The 21,817-nt window shown below is 38.3% G+C and overlaps 1 long non-coding RNA gene across 1 annotated transcript; it reads left to right on the top strand.

Moving 5' to 3' along the window:
• The first annotated feature begins 10,440 nt into the window (after positions 1-10,440).
• On the top strand, positions 10,441-11,526 carry LOC134201483 (uncharacterized). The gene is made up of 2 exons (XR_009976805.1): positions 10,441-10,666; positions 10,878-11,526. It is a non-coding gene; the product is annotated as an uncharacterized LOC134201483 (long non-coding RNA).
• The last annotated feature ends 10,291 nt before the right edge of the window (positions 11,527-21,817 follow it).

Raw genomic sequence — 21,817 nt, 5'->3', positions numbered from 1 at the left:
AACTTTAATTTATTCAACCAGATAAACAAACACGGAAAAGACTATAAAGATTTTTAACGAAAAAAAATACAGAAAATGGCGGATGTATTTCAACGTAAATGCGACCGTAATTATATCTACAATTTGCGTATTGAAAAATAAATCATAATTTTACAATTACTTTTTATTGTTTAGATGGGAGGACGAGCTTATAACCTACCTAGTGTTAAGTGGTAACTGGAGCCCATAGACATCTACAACGTAAATGCGCCACCCACCTTGAAATATAAGTTCTAAGGTCTCAGTATAGTTACAACGGCTGCCCCACCCTTCAAACCGAAACGCATTACTGCTTCACGGCACAAATAGGCAGGGTGGTGGTACCTACCCGTGCGGACTCACAAGATGTCATACCACCAGTAAAAATTAAGACGAAAGTCGAATTTTAAAACGATAGGTACCGAAATTGGTTGGTTTAAAAACTTTTTTATGAAGATATCAACACGAACGGCTCTGTTGAATAGCGTAGCGTCTCTAATCGATTAATCTGAAGTTTCATCGGTAACGACCGCATTGAAGAAAGTGAACGAAAACAAAGACTTTCCTTTTTATCTCTTCAGTCGAGAATAAACAGATTCAGCGGAACTCATTAAAAGTTTTTTACCATAGTTACCTACCTCTACTTTACGAAGAAAACGCTTGCTTGTTTGGCGATCGGAATAATATTCCGATGGTACTTAAATAATAAAATCTCTTTTTAGTTATTTTAAAAACGTACATATTTATGTTGAAATGAACTCGATAGAATTAAATGGAAATATAAAATGATTGTGTATGTCGAAGAAGCCACAATTATTAACACCATCGTCAGACATCGTAGGGGCGAATAGGGTGATCGAGCTAAGAGAAATATTGAGTGCACTGATCACGTTTGCTCTCTTAAAACAATTTAGAAATCTTCTGTTGACGTTAGCAAACGAAAACGAATGACAGTTCTTAGGACGGAGGCACCGCTCTTCAAGAAGGCTGGTTGGTAAGTGTGATGGCGTCTACGCACCTCCATCGGCTAGGCTCTATCGTAGCACGAAGTTAGCCGAGTTCCGACGATACGCAATCGTGCTGCCATCTCTCGAAAATCGTGCTGCGTTTCGTTTAGCTACCAAACTAATGACCGTCTCCGACATATATGTAAATTCATGTTTTTTGCCCGCACAGAGCGATTCGGCGATAAAGATAATAAATAATAACGATGATCCTTCGTAATTGATTGAGATTGATATTATGTGGCAACAGTAACAAACATACAGCCCACTCCGTCTGGAACTAGCTGAAATAGTTAGGTTACCAGCAAATAGGTAAGAAAAAAAAAGATATAGCTCACCTGATCATACAAATTGTCGTTAATGTACCTCAACTACGGCTCGAGCAAAACCAGTTTTTTAGGACTCACAGCTTACAAACCAAATCCCTTATCAAAATTTAACACTAATATATGTACGCAAAATATTTAGATACGTCAAAGTTATAAAGGCTAAACCTCCTAAGAGCCTAACTTAATTAAGCTCTCGACAGGTCCATGAATAATTTGCTGATCCCAACCGCGCGTGATCTATCTACCGATAGATAAGTAACAGAGATCGAAACACACAACTCAATATATTATTATAAGTACATATAATTTTGTATGTATTATCGTTAAGCTTAAATCTTCTAGATCGGGGTATGTGTTTATAACTCGCCTAATATCCAGTGATTATGGAAAGCTTTTTCATTGTCATTGTCTATAGATGATCCTCATGGTGAGTAGTTATTTTCGCATATAGACATCAGCAATGCTAAGTGCATAGCAAAACCAGTGCTTTCTGCTGACGATTCTCCTCACAAATCTCTTTATAGATTATCAAAGCGTACTCCTTCTTGTCGTGGCCGCCGGTAATTACGTACCCGATCCTGTGGACCGAATGGTAAACAGTCGACGTCGCCCTAAACACGTCATTACGGAACCTCCCGATCCGTCAACGGTGCTTTTAGGTACCTCAAGCACCGATCACCGTCCTCGCCGAACCTGTCGCTTGCGACGAAGGGCTCGACGACTAAATTAATCCATAGACAAAGTCCATTGAGTTTCTCGCCGGATCTTCTTAGTGGGTCGCGTTTCCGATCCGGTGGTAGATTCTGCGAAGCACTGCTCTTGCTAGGACCTGTGTTAGCAACACTCCCGGTTTAAGCCCCGTGAGCCCACCTACACGTCAAGGAGAAGCTGAAATAGCCTCTCAAGGCTATCAGAATAAGTAGGAAAAAAAAGTAGACAGGTTAAGTATAAATTTTTAATGTCTTGTGTGGTGACTGACACATTTTCCAAGTGATAGAGCTCTATCTACGGGGATTTATATCACTTATTAAATTATTATTATTTTGCCTTCGAAGACGCACGTACATCTTGTCCTTTTACTAGTGAGCAATCAGCGTCGATCATGGATGGCAACAATGCAAGGTTAGCCAAGCCGCTGCCTACCATGATAATATCTCTTTAAATTTTATTAGTAGAAAGACAAGTTATTCGCTCAAGAAACACCGTGGAAGAAAGTTCATTCCTGACGTGACAATAAAAAATCCGACAGCGAACTGCGAATGAGTGCCTTAATTTTGGGTTAAAAGGATGTACTTACACTGCTTTGGAGACGGTGGTAAAAAATGGTGACAGGATTATCTCAATCAATTCTTCAAACTAGAAATACATAAGACTATCGTCTTTTATACCGTTATCGTAACCGTATCTGTTATCGCATATGGATTTTGAAAAAATTGTTCAAATTGTTTTAAAGACTCGATCTAAATTATTCAAAAACCCATTTAACAATTCTCCACATAAACACGATTCTCAATTACAGGTACTTTATTCCAAAAAAAATTTATGAAAAGAAAACTTTATTGGATGTATTTAAGAAGTGTATATTAAAGTAATAATCTAATCGATGAAAAAACAACATATTTAAAGCATAGATATTTAGTTATTCATTTTAGAAAAAGCTAAATGAATTTTATATTTTGTAGCAGCACCGAATGATGATATAAAGTATTAAAAATTCACATGTTTTAAGCGATGAGGGTGTCAGAATAACTTACGATCAAAAACAAGAGCTTAAGCCTCGGTGGCTTCACGCAAAGTTCCCAATTTACAATGTAAATTTTCCACGTCTTGTTTGTTAAGATTGAAAATTTCCTCATAAATTCCTCTTACAACAGAAATTTCCAAGAGCTGCCCTTAGGTACCTTTTGTTATTGATAATTATTTTAAATTAAAATTATTAAAAGTAACATTAGTAATAGAAATAGCATTAAAAATAACATTTTACAAATTATAAGACATACTTATGTAGGTATACTAATTGCGATTATTTTAATCTTAATAGAACAAATCACAGTGTGAAGTTTTTTACGAATTCATTAAAAGGGGTTTGAGAAAAAATAGGTTTGATCAGAACATTGAAACGGTTTTAGATTTTTTATTTTTATTTATTGCCCTTGTAGATATAGAGACACCAGACAAAACTGTTGAACTGGGATGTGCAAGCTCATAATACACTAGTAAGTCATACTATGAACCAGTATCAACTAGTATATTTCCGCCGCGAAAGAATCATGCGTTACTGTTTTATGAGTTGCACAGCCGTGAAACAATCTAAGTGAAAATTTACGTCTGTACGATAATGATTAGCTTAATATCGCGTCAATTGGTATTCAACGGCTTGGCCCTGCCCTTGGCATTGCTGAAATCTATGGGCGACGGTAACCACTCACCGTCAGGTGGGCCGTATGCTCATCTGCCTATAAGGGCAATAAAAATAAAAATAAATTAAATCCGTGAGTTCAACAGATTCTTTTTAAGAAGGCTGAAAAGCGTACAATCCGAATCTGGCATATGAGACGGTAGTATTCGCGCGTGTCAATTCTTCATACATTACGTGCTGGGTTCAAATAAAATTGTTCTATCGCGATGTTTAATGGCATAGCAAAATGAATCACCAGCTCTTACCCGTAGCCATTATTAGGAACAGCTTCGGAATCACGTGAACATTGCCACGAACTTCAAAACATCAGAAAGCATCCTAACTTCTATTGTAAAAACGGCTACGATATTTCACATACTGGGATGCTGTATAACATTGTTGCAGCGAACCGGTATCATCTTGCAACACGCCCGATACACAACATATCATATATTTTACTACCTGATTCGCAAGTAGCAAAGGAGTTTCCAATCTTGAACAATTGAATTTTCTCATTTGAAAGATCCGAAGAAAAACTCACTCGTTATATAGTAATGGATTCCAATTTGTTATATGGATCGTCTACGACTGGTGCGCTTCATAGATTATTTTGCGTGTAGACTTGACGATCGATCTACGTTCACACCAGTGAATGTCAGTTTGATATTTTGTTCAGTTTCCGTGAATCGTGGATACAATTCAAACTGGCTAGCTAGCGGTAGGCAGCGGCTTAGCTAGCGGTAGGCAGCGACTTGGCCAGCGGTAGGCAGTGGCTTGGCTAGCGGTAGGCAGCGGCTTGAGTAGCGGTAGGCAGCGGCTTGGCTAGCGGTAGGCAGCGGCTTGAGTAGCGGTAGGCAGCGGCTTGGCTAGCGGTAGGCAGCGGCTTGGCTGAGCGGTAGGCAGCGGCTTGGCTGAGCGGTAGGCAGCGGCTACTCACCATCAGGTGGGCCGTATGCTCGTCTGCCTACAAGGGCAATAAAAAAACATATAGCTCCACGGCTTAATCTTGCAATTAGCTATTTCATATACTTTACAGTTTTATTTATTTATTTATTTATTTATTTATTACACTTCATGTAAAATTTACATTGGCGGACTTAATGCCTAAGGCATTCTCTACCAGTCAACCAAAGGTAGTGCAGAGTAAATAGTGGTAGGTGCAATGAAATTTATATTAGGTAACGAATACATACAAAAAAAGTATATCTACATATATACAAAATCACATATACATACATACATACATACATACATATATACACACATACATACATATAATAGTTTATACAGTATTAAAAGGAATATATTAATAAATTTCCTTAACAAATAACTTCATCAAGTTCATGACGATTCCGCTAACTTTTCCAACAGCATTCGCCGAACCCTTAACTTGAACGTGCAGCGGTTAGTAATAGTCCTGATCTCGAGAGGAAGCGCATTCCATAGCAGAACAGATTGCACGACGAAAGAGTTACGAACATAACTAGAACTATGTGTGGGACAACGAATTAATAGGCTATTGAGAGAACGTAGGGCCCGCTCATGGCTGGAGTGAAGATATTGAAAATAGGAAGTAAGATAGGAAGGAGGTTCGGGAGACATAAGTAAGGAATGAAGAGTCGTCAATGCACGTAAATTACGACGCTGGCGAATCGGTAGAAGTTTGAGCTGAGCACGATAGGAAGATATATGATCATATTTACGAAGATTAAAAATAAATCGAATGCAGTTATTAAGAAGACGATCAAGTTTATTAAGAAGGTCTGCATTCAGGTCAAAATAACACACATCACCATAATCAATTATAGGGAAGATCAAGGCTTGTACTAGCATAGTCTTGGTCGCTGATGGTAGGAAATTCTTGAGGCGATACAGAGCACGAAGAATTCCAGAGGTTCTTTGTCCAACGTAAGATACTTGAGCTTTCCAGTCGAGTGTGGAGTCTATATAAAGGCCTAGGTTCTTAACCACGGTACTTAGGGGAATTGCTGTACCATTATAGAATATAGGTGGGAGTGACATAGTAGTTAAGCGTTGGATCATACGAGGACTGCCCACAATAATGGCTTGGCATTTCGTTGGATTCACAGTTAAGCCAAACTTAGTTGACCAACTGCATATGTAGTCTAGATCCTTATTTAGCTGGTTTATTGCCTGAGAAATAGACTCCACAGTCGTCTGTCTATAAAGCTGCAAGTCATCAGCATACAGATGATACGCACACTGAAGATTATGTGTTAAGAAATTTATAAAAATAGAAAATAATAATGGAGACAAAATACCGCCCTGGGGCACGCCAGAGTTGACACTACACCAACTTGAAGAGGTGTCATCAATACGAGTACACTGCTGGCGTCCCCGAAGATATGATGAAAACCATTCCAGTGCTGTAGGAGAGATCATAATATAGGACAAAATAGATAGGAGGATATCGTGATTGACGGCATTGAACGCATTTGAAAAATCAATTAGTACCAGTACTGTGACTTTAGTGTCTTGCATACCTGTCCTAATGTCGCCAACCACTTTAAGGAGAGCGGAAACGGTGGAGTGACCTGGTCGGAAGCCAGACTGGTAAGGGCTCAATAGGTTGTTCCGGAAAATAAACTGCGACAATTGTTTGTGTACGCAGGCCTCGATCACCTTGGATAGAAAGGGAAGAATAGATATGGGCCTGAAGTGATTTGGAAGGGAAGGGTTAGGAATTTTAGGTAAAGGAAGAACATAAGCCTTACGCCACAATGAAGGAAAAGAGCCTGATGATAGAGAAAAATTTGTGATGTGCCATATAGCTGGCATAAGATGATCCAGGATTGTGACGATCATACGGCGACTTATATTGTCACAACCCACGGCGTTCGATTTTATGGACAGGATAATATTTTTGATCTCATCCACAGTAACCGAAGAAAATTCAAAGGAGTCAACATTAAGTCGAGACAAACCATTCAGGTAGTTCAAGGTGCGACATTTCGTTTGATTATTTAGTGGTGTAGCAGAGGAGAAATGAAAGTTGATGTCATTCAAACTTGTCGTCGCCTGAAAATCAAAGTGACGCCGTCTGCCAATACCCAGAGTTCCAAGGAATTTCCAAATATCGGCAGGCGAAGCGGAATTTATGTTTTCTAGAATGTGGCGTCGTTTAGCGTTACGTATCATCTGATTGCACCGGTTCCTCGACACTTTAAATTTAGTCCAGTTATCATTACACCGATTCCTCCTAAATTTTCGAAAAGCCCGATCCCGGCGCCTCATAGCCATCCGAATACCTTCAGTCATCCAAGGAGCTGGTGGGCGTTTCAGTTTAATTTTTCTGATAGGCGCATGAGTGTTGTAAAGCCCAAGGACAACCTCATTGAATATGTGAACCTTTTCATCTACCGAGGGTGAAGATATTAGTTGGTCCCAGTCCACTTTAGAAGCGTCTTTGCATAGATTTTCCTTATTCATACGACCAAAACTACGCATGGACAAAACCCTGGGCTGTGGTTTAGGAGGTTTAATCGTATAGGATAAAAATATGAGGTCGTGATGGGAAAAACCAGGAGCAGGATATTGACCGTGAGTGGGCACAGAGGTAGGAGTGGAGGTCAGCATTAGGTCTAGCCAAGTATCATCGCCATTAATGTTGTGGTGAGTAGCCTGTAGAGGCAAGACATGAAGACCAGTAGACCTAATGATTTCCTGAAGTTTACGGGAACGAGAGGATAAAGGAGCTATGAAGTTGGTGTTGAAATCACCCATGATAATGTGATGTGAATAATCTGACCCTAAAGATTCCAGAATCGGCTCGAGACTGGAGAAGTAGTCGACGTTGGGGGGACAGTATACGACACCGAGAACAATTTTTGCTCCCTTCATAGAAATTTCAAGAAAGAGATATTCCACAAGTGTAGAAGAATCAGCAGACGAGCAAGCTATTGTTTTATAAGAAATGTTACTGCGGAGATATATAGCAACGCCGCCCCCTCGGGCGTCGATACGATCATTCCGTATTAAAGTAAAGCCATCGAGAGGGTAGATAGCAGAAGGTAAATGAGGCTTAAGCCAACTCTCAGAAATCAAGACAGCATGAACGTTAGTGTTAGTGAAAGTAATGAATAAGTCATTGTAGTGACTTGGTATACTTTGAGCATTAATGTGACATACATTTAAAAGGCAGTCAGATGATTTATCAAACGTCTGCCGTATATAGTCTCCAAGGGAATCGGGAAGTGAACAATAACTATCGTTATCAGATGACAGCATAGAATCATTAGCAGAAAGAAACGAATCATCAATACATTCCATTGTATACAAATTAAATATAACAGAATAATATAACTATAACTATACTATTACAATAAAATAAATAAATAAATATATAAAATAAGCTAAAATAAATATAACTATACTACCATAAAATAAAAATAAGGATTAAGTTTAAAAGTAATGCACGCGCAATGTCTCTGCACCACCCGCCAGCTGATATACACAGGATGATGATACAAAACAAAACAAAAAAATTACAATACCTTATAAAACAGAAACAGAAAATAAAGAATATTAATAACGAAAAACATAATACAGGCCATAATTTACAATAAAAAAAAAAACCAATTAATTAGAATAATGAAGAACAAATCTCCACAACAATATTCTGATTAAAACTTCAAAAAAGTAAACTACAAGGCAAATTTTATCTGTGAACGCAGTCAATTAAAACAGTCTGTCAAGTGTCAAATTTACAGAATTAATTATTTTAACAAGACTACCCACAAACACATTAACATTTGCCAATGACAATATTATACTCCGTGATGCCACTAATCTACCCACGAAACATATCAACATCAACAATACGTGAATAAAAGTGAAAGTGAAAAATAATAAATCCAATGATAAACATTTAAATCATCAAATCATAAATTGTGAAATGAAAATAATGATATACATACGTTGTGAAGTCATAAGACTAAATATATTAGTGAAAGTCGAATAATCTTAAGTAATTAAAGTGAAAAAAAAAAAACAAAAACACAAACACAGGCCACTAGGTCTTCCGCAATTTCGAGTTCACAGTGATAGCCGGTGCCGCCTTAGAGACGCTGCCCTTAGCTGATGTTGGCTTACCATCCACAATAGGATATTTAACTGCGAGGTCGCTAAACTCATCCATAGTGGTCAATCTGTGACGATTTCCATCCGCAGCCTTGATAATAATGACCCCGTCTTGCGTCCAACATTGACGCACACCAAAATACTGACGGCTCTTGCCGAACACCGCCTGTCGAGATTTTGTAAGGAATTCCTTGATGGACACAGGAGAACCTTTAAGTTTGGACTTCGTCCTCCAAATCGACATCCGTGTATCTAAGCATTTCAATCTGACCAGGATTGGGCGGTGATGATCCTTATTAGTAGCTCCTATACGGTGACACACATTGAAGTCAGCAGCAGAGGTATTCAGAAGCATTTTTTTATGCAAAATATCCAAGATGGCAGCGGTGCAGTCTTCGTTTTGAACTTCAGGGACTCCCAGAAAGATGAGGTTTTTTCGACGATGTCTGGTCTCGATCGCATCAACCAGTCGAGTGCACTCACCAATCTGCTGTCGAAGAAGTTTCAACATAGAGAATATAAGTTCCCGGAATGTTCGGAATTCCTCCGCAACCTTGGAGACTGTATCCTTCGCAGGCCCTCCAGCATGAAGCTGTGCCTCAAGATCGGCCATTCTTTTCGTGAAGCACTCTTCCAAGTTTCTTTGAGCAACCTCAATCGCAGATAATTGCGACATAGTTATGTTTCTGTTTCAAGGGGTGCTGGCAGGTGGTATTTTTATTGGCTTAAATCATGTAAATATTGCCAAAATGCATATATATACTTAATGACACACAAAAGGATCACAAAATCTTTATAATGTAAATAAAATGAATTAATTTTAATTTTCAAACTTAAAGCACTAGTTTCACTTTTGACACCTACCCCCAAAGTTTTCGTGGTCACAAACGAAAAAGATTCGAATATTGTGGTATTTAGTGAAATACTCAGTTGTTGCCGATTACGTTTCTTTACACAAAGAAAACGCGATGCACTGTAAATGGATCCGAAGACTTTCTGACGTTAGCGTGCGGAGCAGCCTCTATTCCCTTAGATCGCCCTGTAACTATCACCGGGAGGAGACTGCCTCCTCACAGGGGCCGGAGCTGGACAAACGCCCACTTCCGATCCCCGGCTCTTCGGCGGCGGCACGTTGTCGAGAGGGAAGAAGAGCTCTCCTTCTCCCGTTACGCCGCCTCCTTCTGCAAGATGGTGGATTCGCAGAAGTCTAGCATCGCCTGCCAGGACTCGTCGCTGCCGAGCATCGTAGCCACGACGGTCGGAAGCGACAACTTTCACGGAGCAGTACACGAGAGTGTGCTCCGCCGTGTCCTGCATGACCTGTCCTAACTTAATAACTTATTATAAATAAATTAAATAGAGCGGTAAGCTGTCTACCGAATTTTGTAATATGTCGACTACTTAGTTAATCTGTGACCGTGTTAAATGGTAACAACTAAAGTACTATATTGTATCAGTAAGCTAGTAAGCCCTCGGTTATTGACAACGCAAATTCAGATATAATTCAAATACTCTATGGTTTGACTCCGATTGCTCATCTTTATGGTCTAAATAGCTCTGACAACCAATATTTGACGGTCTAGATATAATTTTAAATAAATTATTCCCTGAGTACCTATCTATTTCCAAAGTGATATTCCAGCTTTATTAAATTTAATTGAAACTATTTTAAGACTGTATGGAATGCACTTAGGCAGTTAAGAAGCGGAAATAATCCGATATTCATATTCGAATAATTAATCGTTCGTTCTGCCGATAACTTATCTACAAAACGTACTGAATTACTGACGATTCACGCAGTTCGGTTCGGATAAAAGGTAATTCGTTTACTTCTTTGTTCATTTAAACACGTTTTTCACGGTTTGCGAGACAATTCCATTTTAGATTGATTGCTTTAACACCGAACGCGATAAAGACGCTTTAATTAAAAAACTTAAAATGTAATTGGATTAACGAGAACTCATTGTACTTTCCTTTGAGTTATTTAGAAATTTAATGTAATAGTTTTTTTTTTAATTGTCCTTGTAGACAGACACGACCCACTTGATGCTGAGTGGCTACCAGTGGCCAAGAACGTCAGCCACTCTAGAAAGAAGCTCGGCCAAACCTGCTGCTCATCGCTAACGAGAATTTAATTAAAAATAAATTCATAGCGCGTACATTGATAACTTTAGACTAAAACGACGTGCAACTGAAAATTCCTCTTACTAGAGAAACTAAATTACCGTGCAAAATTATAAATATTGTGGAGCTTATAAATTCACTGGTGGTAGGACCTCTTCTGAGTCCGCACGGGTAGGTACCACCACCCCGCCTATTTCTGTCGTGAAGCAGTAATGCGTTTCGTTTTGAAGGGTGGGGTAGCCTTTGTAACTATACGGAGACCTTAGAACTTATATCTCAAGGTGGGTGGCGCATTTACATTGTAGATGTCTATGGGCTCCAGTAACCTCTTAACACCAGGTGGGCTGTGAGCTCGTCCACCCATCCAAGCAATAAAAAAATAAAAAAATAAAATTATCTACTTTAAAAAAAAAACGATTTGGATTCGTATCTAGTTGTTGTCTTTGTGTATTAGGAATTTTAAATCTCGTCTGCAAGTTGTTGATACAAAAATATATTATTCAAAAAATGTTTAATAGAAAACCAAATATAATTCAGGATGCTTAGTTTGAAATGCTATCATGGATATCCGATCTCTTAATGCGAATATAATGGAGCGCAGACTTCTCTTTAATCAATACCATGTTTAATGTTAATTATCACTGCAATTCAATTATAGAAACAGCTTCAAATCGATTCACCATAAAGCGAATACGTCCTACCATTAGATATAATCTTCTTACGCCAACTCCAATTTTTCTGAAATATCTGACATATATATTTTTCGCACGTAAGCTTTGGGTTCCACGCGCCGCTGTGAATTGAATTTATCGGCAATTCTATTTCGATTGTTAACATACGAATTGTTATGAATGATTGAGGGACAGATTTAATTTAGCCGTTTTAATCTTTCGAAATTTTCAATGTTTTAAATCATAAAAAATCCTTTCGTTTTTTAAGTTTAACGATCCAGCCATAGCTTTAAAGGCTACGCCTCGCTTGTGCGAGGGTTATGAGGGATAAACTATGACTCTCAAGAACTCCATTAGCCAATAAAAGCAAATACGTAAATCATGTTTCTACAGCACTATATCAAGACTGTGCAGGCAACATGACGCGCGTTACGCAGATCGTGAAGGAACAACAAAAAAGAATAAAAAAAGTATAGTAATAAACAAAGTATAGTATTACAGTTACTCTATAATTATTAAAGAACTATCAGTTCTAGTTAGAAGTCAAAAAGTATAATTTAATTTGCGCCTTTACATTAAGACAGTTCCGACACCAAAGTTACCGAGTTTCGAAGTAATAACTACAAGCCTATTCGAGTAACATTTGTTCGTAGACAGTCGAGGAGTTTGCGTTATTGTCTCAACACGCTAACTCATGTAAGAATGCGTGCTGACAATTCTTGTCATTTAGATATTATGATCATTTCATATAAAATGAAATATTTTCCATTCTGAGAATTTACCGGTAGGTTCTAAGGTTCGAGATTCGTAAATATATGACAACAATTTTATCGTTGACTCTAGTATATATATTACATAATAAAACGATCGTTAATGATCATTTTTTTCCTATCTACTCTGGTAGCCTTGAGAGGCTATGCCAGCGTAACCTAACGTGTAGGTGAGCTCTCGGGTCTCTAACCTGGGAGCGCTGCTAACACTAGCCCTAGTAAGAGCAGTGCTTCGCAGAATCTACCACCGGATCGGAAACGCGACCCACTGAGAAGAGAGCGAGAAACTTGGTGGTCTGTGTTAGTTTACTCGCCGAACCCTTTGTCGTAAGCGACGAATTCGACGAGAACTGTGACCGGTGCTTGAGGTAAAAAACAACAAAAAACACCTCGGTACTCATATCAAAATCACAACAAAATGTACTATATACTGTATTTAACTTCTACTTAAACAGATCTCTGAAAATGTAAGAAACAATAAATGGGACGTGAGTTCAGCTGTGGATGATTTTACTGAATTAAACAAACCGCAAACCTTTGAAACGTGCTTCACTGTGACTGTCATATATGTGAAGAACCAAACTGCTGTCAGAACCATAGATCTACGGCTATCCGACTATCTAACTGAATGGTTAATACGCAATACAGACCACACGAACGCACTAAACACATCCACATAGAGCGCTAGATAATCACTTATGTAATGTTTTGTTAATAGACTGAAAAATAAACAATAAAATTCTCAACTTCTAATACAAAAGTTACAAATGAAAGAATCCATTATGATCTTGCCATAAGAAAAGTCAAAGATGAAGTGATCCATAGAGCTAAAGCCTACTGTGTAAGATTGGAAGCCCATGCGAATAACCTTGCTACGCATTTTATGGACAACCAAATGACTACAAGAAGAAGAAGAGTGCCTCAAGATCTATTAGATCTACTGTAGATTAATTGATATGGACATGTCAATGGATATTGTACATGGACCGCCTAAGACATTATTTTTCCTAAAACTACGGTAGAATGTCTTGAGACATCTTAGGCACAGTATAAAATTAATAAACTTAAAATAAAAAAAATCTAATACAATTTAAGCTTCTACTAAAAGGAACCAGGTCAATTATTTGTCGTTAAAATGACACATGTGGAAGGTCGGTCACAATACATCTATGTCGAGCCAAAAGAGGAGTAACTTGAAACTTTTTAAATGTTCTGACGTTCAATTTCGTTGGTTGAGTAGGACCGAAATGTGTTTACAGAGGGCCCTTACGCATTGTGGTCGTCACTTAGGATCCTTTGATAAAGTAAAACGATATTCTGCTCCAAGACTTTTATATGTTTATTTTAAGAAGGTATTTATTGGTTATAAATACCTCGTTTGTGGTGATTTATATAAACGATTTTTTTTATTGCTTAGATGGGTGGACGAGGTCACAGCCCACCTGGTGTTAAGTGGTCACTGGAGCGTACAGACATCTACAACGTAAACATATTTAATAAACCCACCTTGACATTTATTTATTTATTTTATTTATTTATTTAATCAACAATGTTTTAACAGCATTTAACTAGACACAGGGTACAGAGGATGTTTTCACAAACATGAGCCAATTAAAGAAACACATTATGTTTCCAAAAAATGTTAACATGATTAATGAACACAGGTAGTCCAACTAAGGTAAAGGTAAGGCAGTTAAATAGGTAGATAAATTTTGTCGAATGATAACTTGACATATAAGTTCTAAAGTCTCAATTATAGTTACAACGGCCGCCCCATCCTTCAAACAGAAACGCATTACTGCTTCACAGCAGAAATAGGCAAGGTGGTGGTACCTACCCGTGCGGACTCACAAGAGGTCCTACCACCAGTAATTATGCAAATTATAATTGTTATTACGTGGTTATAACTGAAATCCTATACTGCAAACTGGATTATACGACTCGAATAATAATTAATTATTGTGGGTATGGTTTTTATTACGCAATAATTTCTGTTTTTTTTTTCATAAAATAAGTGCCTGTCTGCGGATTTCGAACATTGTTTCATCTCTTTGTACTTCGGGTGTCTCATCCTACTAACTAAAAGGACTGAAACTGCAATTTTTTTATGTCTCTCCATACAGTATTGACTTTTCGTCGATAAACTGAAAAAGGTCGCTCTTTTTTGGTAAAAAATTGCCTGATTTCCGTCCACGCGTTGAGGGTGGGGCATATCGGAGTTGAACTGACTAAACCCCTTCAGTAGGTCAACTATTGGCATCCGAGCTAGGCTGCGACAGTCTGAGGGGAAAGTTACACGCTTAGCACGGCTGCCGTGTCTCCCCGCCGGGGCAACCCAGCTGGAGTAAGGGCGGTTATCAACTCTACGATCACCGTGCTTCTCGGCTGGCAGCGAGTAATGCATGCTACGACTGAATTCAGAAACTTAACTGTTGCATGAAAATACGTACCAACTGATGCGATACGGTAATACGACTTTTTACTGGTGGTAGGACCTCTTGTGAGTCCGGACGGGTAGGTAGACCACCGCCTTGCCTATTTCTACCGTGAAGCAGTAATGCGTTTCGGTTTGAAGGGCGGGGCAGCCGTTGTAACTATACTGAGACCTTAGAACTTATATCTCAAGGTGGGTGACGCATTTACATTGTAGATGCCAATGGGCTCCAGTAACCACTTAACATCAGGTGGGCTGTGAGCTCGTTCACCCATTTAAGCAATAAAAAAAAAATTTTAAAAAAATACGAATAAAGTTTTCCTAGTGGACCGAAACGCCACAATGAAAAATGTATTCTATGTATTTTCATGAAAACATTCGTACAAATTCTGATTAATTCAAACTTTGACGTACACTAATTCAGAGACTGAACAAAAATACGTAAAAGTTTCAAACTTTGATGGATGAGTTCGGAAAAATCGCTTACGCTGTATATTTTAGTCGTAAGCCTTTTCGGAAAAGTACCATAAGTTGTTCTATATAGTTCACATTTTCTTTTTATACTTCACTTGAGTAAAGATTTATTATCATTCGCATATGGTCATTTTTTCTAATACTTTTGAGGGGCAGCTCATGGTTCGTGTATATTAAACGCTTACTGTAGCCCATAGACATCATGTAATCATTATCATCACGTGAAAGTCACCTTAAGAGATGGGGTCAAATGGTATTTTCTTCGATTTTCGCGAAACGATGACTTTTTTTTTCCACAGGAGAAAATCCCAGGATCCCATCCGCGCGGCGGGTGGGGTATGTGGGAGTTGAACCTCACTAAAAACTCCTGTCGCTCACAACCTGCGCCCTACCCTGGACCGGGCCGGAGCCCAGTCAGGGTTATTGAGACGACGGGACAGGGCTTACGCAGAGCATATTACATCCATCCCGCCGTCCCCCACCCGCCGCTGGCGCCACGACCACCGGTTCTCTCGGTCGACGGGCTGGGATCCCGCCTTGGTGACGCCGCGCTGCACCTTCCCTCGCAGTCGGGGGCCCGGCTGCCTATTACGAGCAGGGTGTAAAGCACGCCGCCCCACGCCTGGGTCCCTCCTCCCATAAAGCGGGTGGAGCCCGAAGCTCTTAGGGGGCCGGGTCACAGATGGTATCAGTCCCGACCCCCGAGACTTAGACATAAAACTAATTCTACAGCTTGATGGTGTATACGATGACAGTGCTTACGCTCGGGCCTGTGTCTGCACTGCATTCCAATAGCAGAAATTATTAAATCACTGATTCTGAACATAGGTTTCTTTTATAAATTTACAGTGTGTGATTGGAAGCAATTTCCTTTTCGTCCATAGCTAAAACCCAAATTTTGCTTTAAAAAACGTATAACTAAAATTTATTTATGTACTACCACTTGTCTAAAATATTTTCGAATTCGGAATTGAGAATTCTTAAGTTGTTTGAGACAAAAAGCATTTGTGGTGTCGTGGGACACCGGATAGGAACGAAGTTCCTTATTATAAAAATATTAATTTTATGTTCTATTCGAGCTATAAAGAAAATAATTATTCGAGTATACATTTTTTATTATGATTTTTTTATTGTTAAAAATAAAATAAAACTACTTTACAAAATTATTAACTTTATTTTATTCACAATGATTTATAAAAAATATATAATAATAATATACAGGCCAGGGGCAGAGCCAAGCCGCTGCCTACTGCTTAATACTCTCCACAAGCCTCGTTTGAAGAAGGACATGTCATAGCGCTCGGGAAACACCGTGGAGGGGAGCTCATTCCATAGCCGGATGGTACGTGGCAAAAAAGATCTCTGGAAACGCACTGTGGATGACCGCAGTGGCTCCAGGTAGTATGGATGAACTCTACTCCGGTATCGGGCGGTGCGATGGTAAAAACGAGATGCCGGTATCATCTCGAACAATTCCTCAGAGCACCATTATTACATAAATAATAAAAATCTTACGTTACGGACGTTTTTTCCCGGTTAGGGTACCCCTCCGCATCGTCCCATAAGGAACTTCGTTCCAATAAGCAAGGCATTTCATAAACTATACGTACATAACAAACGTTTGTAGTTCACGTAAAAACATTGTAATAAAAGTAAATTAGAACCAGGAAATGAGCGCGTACGAACGTTTGACAGTGCAATAAAATTCAAAGAAACCGAATTGGATTACCGAGGCTGAGTTTACGAGTGCCGCGGAATCCGTTCCCTCATTAACGTTTATTGACGGCAAACTACATTAATCTTTGTGAATATTGAGCAACGCACGCTTCGTCGAAGCCTATAGATAAAGAGATGATCGTTCCACATTCAACGAACTCGAGCTAGGATTATTTCCTCGTATCCAATGTACTGAAAAGGCATAATCAGAAACAAACACGTATGCCTACTGGTGGTAGGACCTCTTGTGAGACCGCGCGGGTAGGCACCACCGCCCTACCTATTTCTGTCGTGAAGCAGTAATGCGTTTCGGTTTGAAGGGTGGGGCAGCCGTTGTAACTGTACTTGAGACCTTAGAACTTATATCCCAAGGTAGGTGGCGCATTTACAGTGTTGATGTCTATGGACTCCAGTAAACACTTAACACCAGGTGGGCTGTGAGCTCGTCTACCCATCTAAGCAATAAAAATAAATAAATAAAAGCCTAGATTCCAAATGACAATTATCAAAAATACTCTGGCTGGAACCGTGAATTCTGCCTTCAAACATAAAAAGCTTGTAAGGGTTGTTTTTTGTTGCTTATGAATCGCTTGAACGAGCTCATCGCGGTCTACTAGGCGTTTAGGGTTTACCGGAACTCATAAACATCAACAAATGTCAGCCATCACCCATTTCAGAGGAGATTGTGGCGCCTTCCCATGCGGGCAATGTACCCTACTACCAATAATTACGTAATCTATGATTTTGGCGATTAATTCATTATTGATTTTGATTACAACATCGTTATCAAAAAAAAATGTGTGCAATTCACACGTGGTAGAAGTGAAACCTTCCAAAATTAAAATACAATTATCCTAAACGTCTTAAGTATATGTAAAATTTTGTCATTAGTAAATAATTGTAAGGTAGCGCCCTCTGTGAATTGATATTTTAATTTCACGTATAATCCGAAATTAAAATTCACTACAAGAGCTTTCATACACACGTTAGTATTAAAAAATCTCACAGATGGCGCTGTATTAAATAGTATGTATATTTCTGTCTCATTCTTTGCTGGCTTCATCCTACACATTTTTGTATTTGTGTCTCTTACCTGTCGTTTTTTCCGTTGCATCCGGTTTGAAATCACAACGATTCTAAAGAAGTTTTCACTTCAAAAATCGGTTGTCTATAAAGTCGGCTTACTGATGATATTTGAACGTCACAACGTCATAAGAAAATACTGGTGGAATGGTTTCATTTTTCAAAAGAAAATTTTAATTTTATTTGTTTGATAGATATTTTGTATGGACAATTGACACCACATTCACTTTTCACTGAACTTCATACTTGACGAAAACATGTAAATGTATTATTGTATAGCAGCTGTCCACGCGGAAGCATCGCTCACTCAAGTAGGAGAGAGACAGATGTCGAACGCTGCCGAACGCGGAGGCCGATTGTGCCTCTTTGTCGCTCGTTGCGCGCTCTCGCTTGCACTTCTAGCCTTAAATGGAACGCCTCCGAGCGAGGTAACGCCGCATGAGTCATGTTTTTTCGTGCGTGCAGCCGGCTCCATCGAATTATAAGACGTTGTCACGTCAAAAAAGCAATGAGTTTTATGGCTCATGAATATCGCCAATTTCAGGATTACGGTTAAGCCCATAATCTATATCGCAGCGCGTCGCAAATACATCATAAGATTAAGTCGTTACATGCTCTTCGATATCGATTTATGAATACATTATTCCCGCAGTTCAAATAAGCACGTGATTTCCCAAGCGACGGCGTATTAATATACAAATTTCAACACATGGTAAATTGTTAGTGTTATTGTGAAAGATTCATAGGAAATATGAAAATAAATTGCACATTTTTAAGTAATAAGTGTATTTATCTATGGTGCACGTCAATCTCGATGTATCTTGATGTGATATATACTTGTAAAAATAATAGTTTAAAAAACTAACAAAATACGCTTTTATACAACTAAAAAATAGAAAAGAAATTTTAATAAATTTGAATTAAAAATAATGTAGAAAAGAGTTATTTATTTAAAAAAAAGCTTGGGTTTACATTATTATATCTTACTATTACTTATTTTTCATTTTTTAGTTGAATTTCCATTTTTTCTATTATTTTTTTCAATTTTTTTGATTAATGTTGAATTGTCATCGGTCCTTAAAAGGTATACCAAATTTCGAGTTAATCCCACGTTTTCAAGGGGGTCAAAATCATGTTCAAAGATTCCGTTACATACTAACATACATACATATAAAGCTAATAAAAGCGTATTAAAAACATTATGAAGAAGATATTTTAAGGTAGACATCGCATTGATTGTGAGCAGTTAAATATATGGAGATCCTTAACCATAGCTTTTCGTCGTGATTGCCTAAAAGATAAGACGTCTCGTGCATTCGTATCTAGCGATGGAACGGTGTTCGAATCCCGCCGGCATGTACAAATTTTTCTAATAAAATAGGTACTTAACTAATGTTCACGATCGACTTCCACGGTGAAGGAATAACATTCGTATAATAAAAATAAAACCCGCAAAAAATAGAATTTGCTTATTTACTGGTGGTATGACGTCTTGTGAGTCCGCAGGGGTAGGTACCACCACCCTGCCTATTTCTGCCGTGAAGCAGTAATGCGTGAAGAGTGGGGCAGCCGTTGTATTGTAAAAACTAAGACCTTAGAACTCATATCTCAAGATGGATGGCGGCATTTACGTTGTAGATGTTTATGGGCTCCGGTAACCACTTAACACCAGGTGGGCTATGAGCTCATCCACCCATTTGAGCTATAAAAATATTAAAAAACTGCTAGAGCCAAAAAACACAGTTTAAACATTTCAATATTTTTCAACAGTCGCTTTAGGTATTTTTAAAATATTATCACAGTGTTATCGGACCTACTGTAAATGGAATTTCAATGGAATACCCCCGGGATCACAAAACGAAGCCTAAAAACTGTTATCCGACATCCAAGCGCGCCGTTCGCAGGGTGACCAAAATTCACAATGCTGTTTTAATTATTGAGGTTTAAAAGATAACTTTTAAAAAACTTTGAATGAAACTCTGAAAAGTATATAAATAAGTAATTTGTTATTATAAAACTAGCTAATTTTAAAAGATTCAGAAAACCTTTCACTTCTGCAGGATCAACTTCCTCGAATATACAGTCGCACGAAGTTAAATATAATCTTGACGTTTATCTACTAAATACGAAAAACTACGACCTTCATAATTGTTTCCATTTTTCTTGAAACGTTCATTATGATGATAAAAATGATTTTTACTGTAAAAACAGACGACGCACGGGTCACTAGAACGGATAGCCCACACCGATGCCTACATACACTACAAATTAGATGCCTTTGCCCATCTTGAGTTATTTGTTGAGAAGTACTCTAGGCTTCTGCCTTTTCAACGAAATCAAAATGACGGAGGCTCCCAATCTGACAGTATTTTATTTATTTGTATTATCTCAGAACTATTTTCTAAGTGAACTGATTGTGATAAGTAGTTTTTTTATTTGAAAACTCATGTTTCTGATGCTTTTATCAGGATCTAACTAATACTTTTGAGTTATCCTTGGTAATGCATATTTAGTTAACCTCGATTTCATTATGAACATCCTTGTTTTATTTGGTTGAAATTGGTTTTATTTTTTATGTATTAGTATGAATTTTAACGTTTAGTTGTATTTGTGCTAACCTTTAAAAGAGAAAATAAATAAAATATTATTATTATTAGCATTTCTTTTTGTTAAATTTTTATATTATTGTCGGTAGTATCCATATCATACCATGAGGGCTCACAATATGCCCTAATACCAATAATATGCATAAATAGTCTAAGACACCGATCCAGAAGGATTACAAAATTGTAAGCATACATCTATACCTTACAACAATACCTTACAACTTTTTAAGCTATTGCATAGTTTTTATCGGGGGCCTTGAGCGCGGCGACCGAATCATGAAATTTCGTAACGAAAAATTGTGCTTGTGTAGTGTTTGTGAATAAGCGCGTGGCGTGACATCACACTGCATGCGCATCATGAAAAGTCTGCCCATCTCTCTCTCGCGCGGTCTAGCTTATGAGTGTGAAGGGGACAGTTAAGGTTTTGCTTTTATTAATGTTTAATATAGCATGGTCTTGTTTTATTATTGTTTTAATATTAAATTATCATTTTTTAATTATTATTATAATTGCATAAGTTGATAAAAAATGCTATGCAATAGCTTTACGGCGGCAGTTCCCGAGTGCCACACTTTTTTTTTATTACTTAGATGGGTGGAAGAGCTCACAGCCCACCTGGTGTTAAGTGGTTACTGGAACCCATAGACATACACTGTAAATGCGCCACTCACCTTGAGACATAAGTTCTAAGGTCTCAAGTATAGTTACAACGGCTAGCCCACCCTTCAAACCGAAACGCATTATTGCTTCATGGCAGAAATAGGCAGAGTGGTGGCACCTACTCGTGCGGACACACAAGAGGTCCTACCACCAGTAAAAAATACATATACATCACATTAACTATATCTTCTATACAAAAACCTTCTTATACTTTTGGTAAATTAAAATATATTTTTCGACGATTATCGTGTTCGATAAATACGTGACGTGTCCATCGACTTTGTACCTCGTGGTCACCCTACATGAAGCCTGTGGTACAAAGCATGTCAAACGCCAGCGTTCGTTTGACGTCGTGAAAACACAATGCAGTCAAGCGTTTCATTTGTACTAGGTGTTTAAGGATAAAAACATTTAAATAATTATAGAAAAA

This window comes from Bombyx mori, chromosome 26 (assembly GCF_030269925.1).
Source record: "Bombyx mori chromosome 26, ASM3026992v2".
Lineage (NCBI taxonomy): Eukaryota > Metazoa > Arthropoda > Insecta > Lepidoptera > Bombycidae > Bombyx > Bombyx mori.
This window is presented reverse-complemented; position numbering and strand designations above follow the sequence as displayed.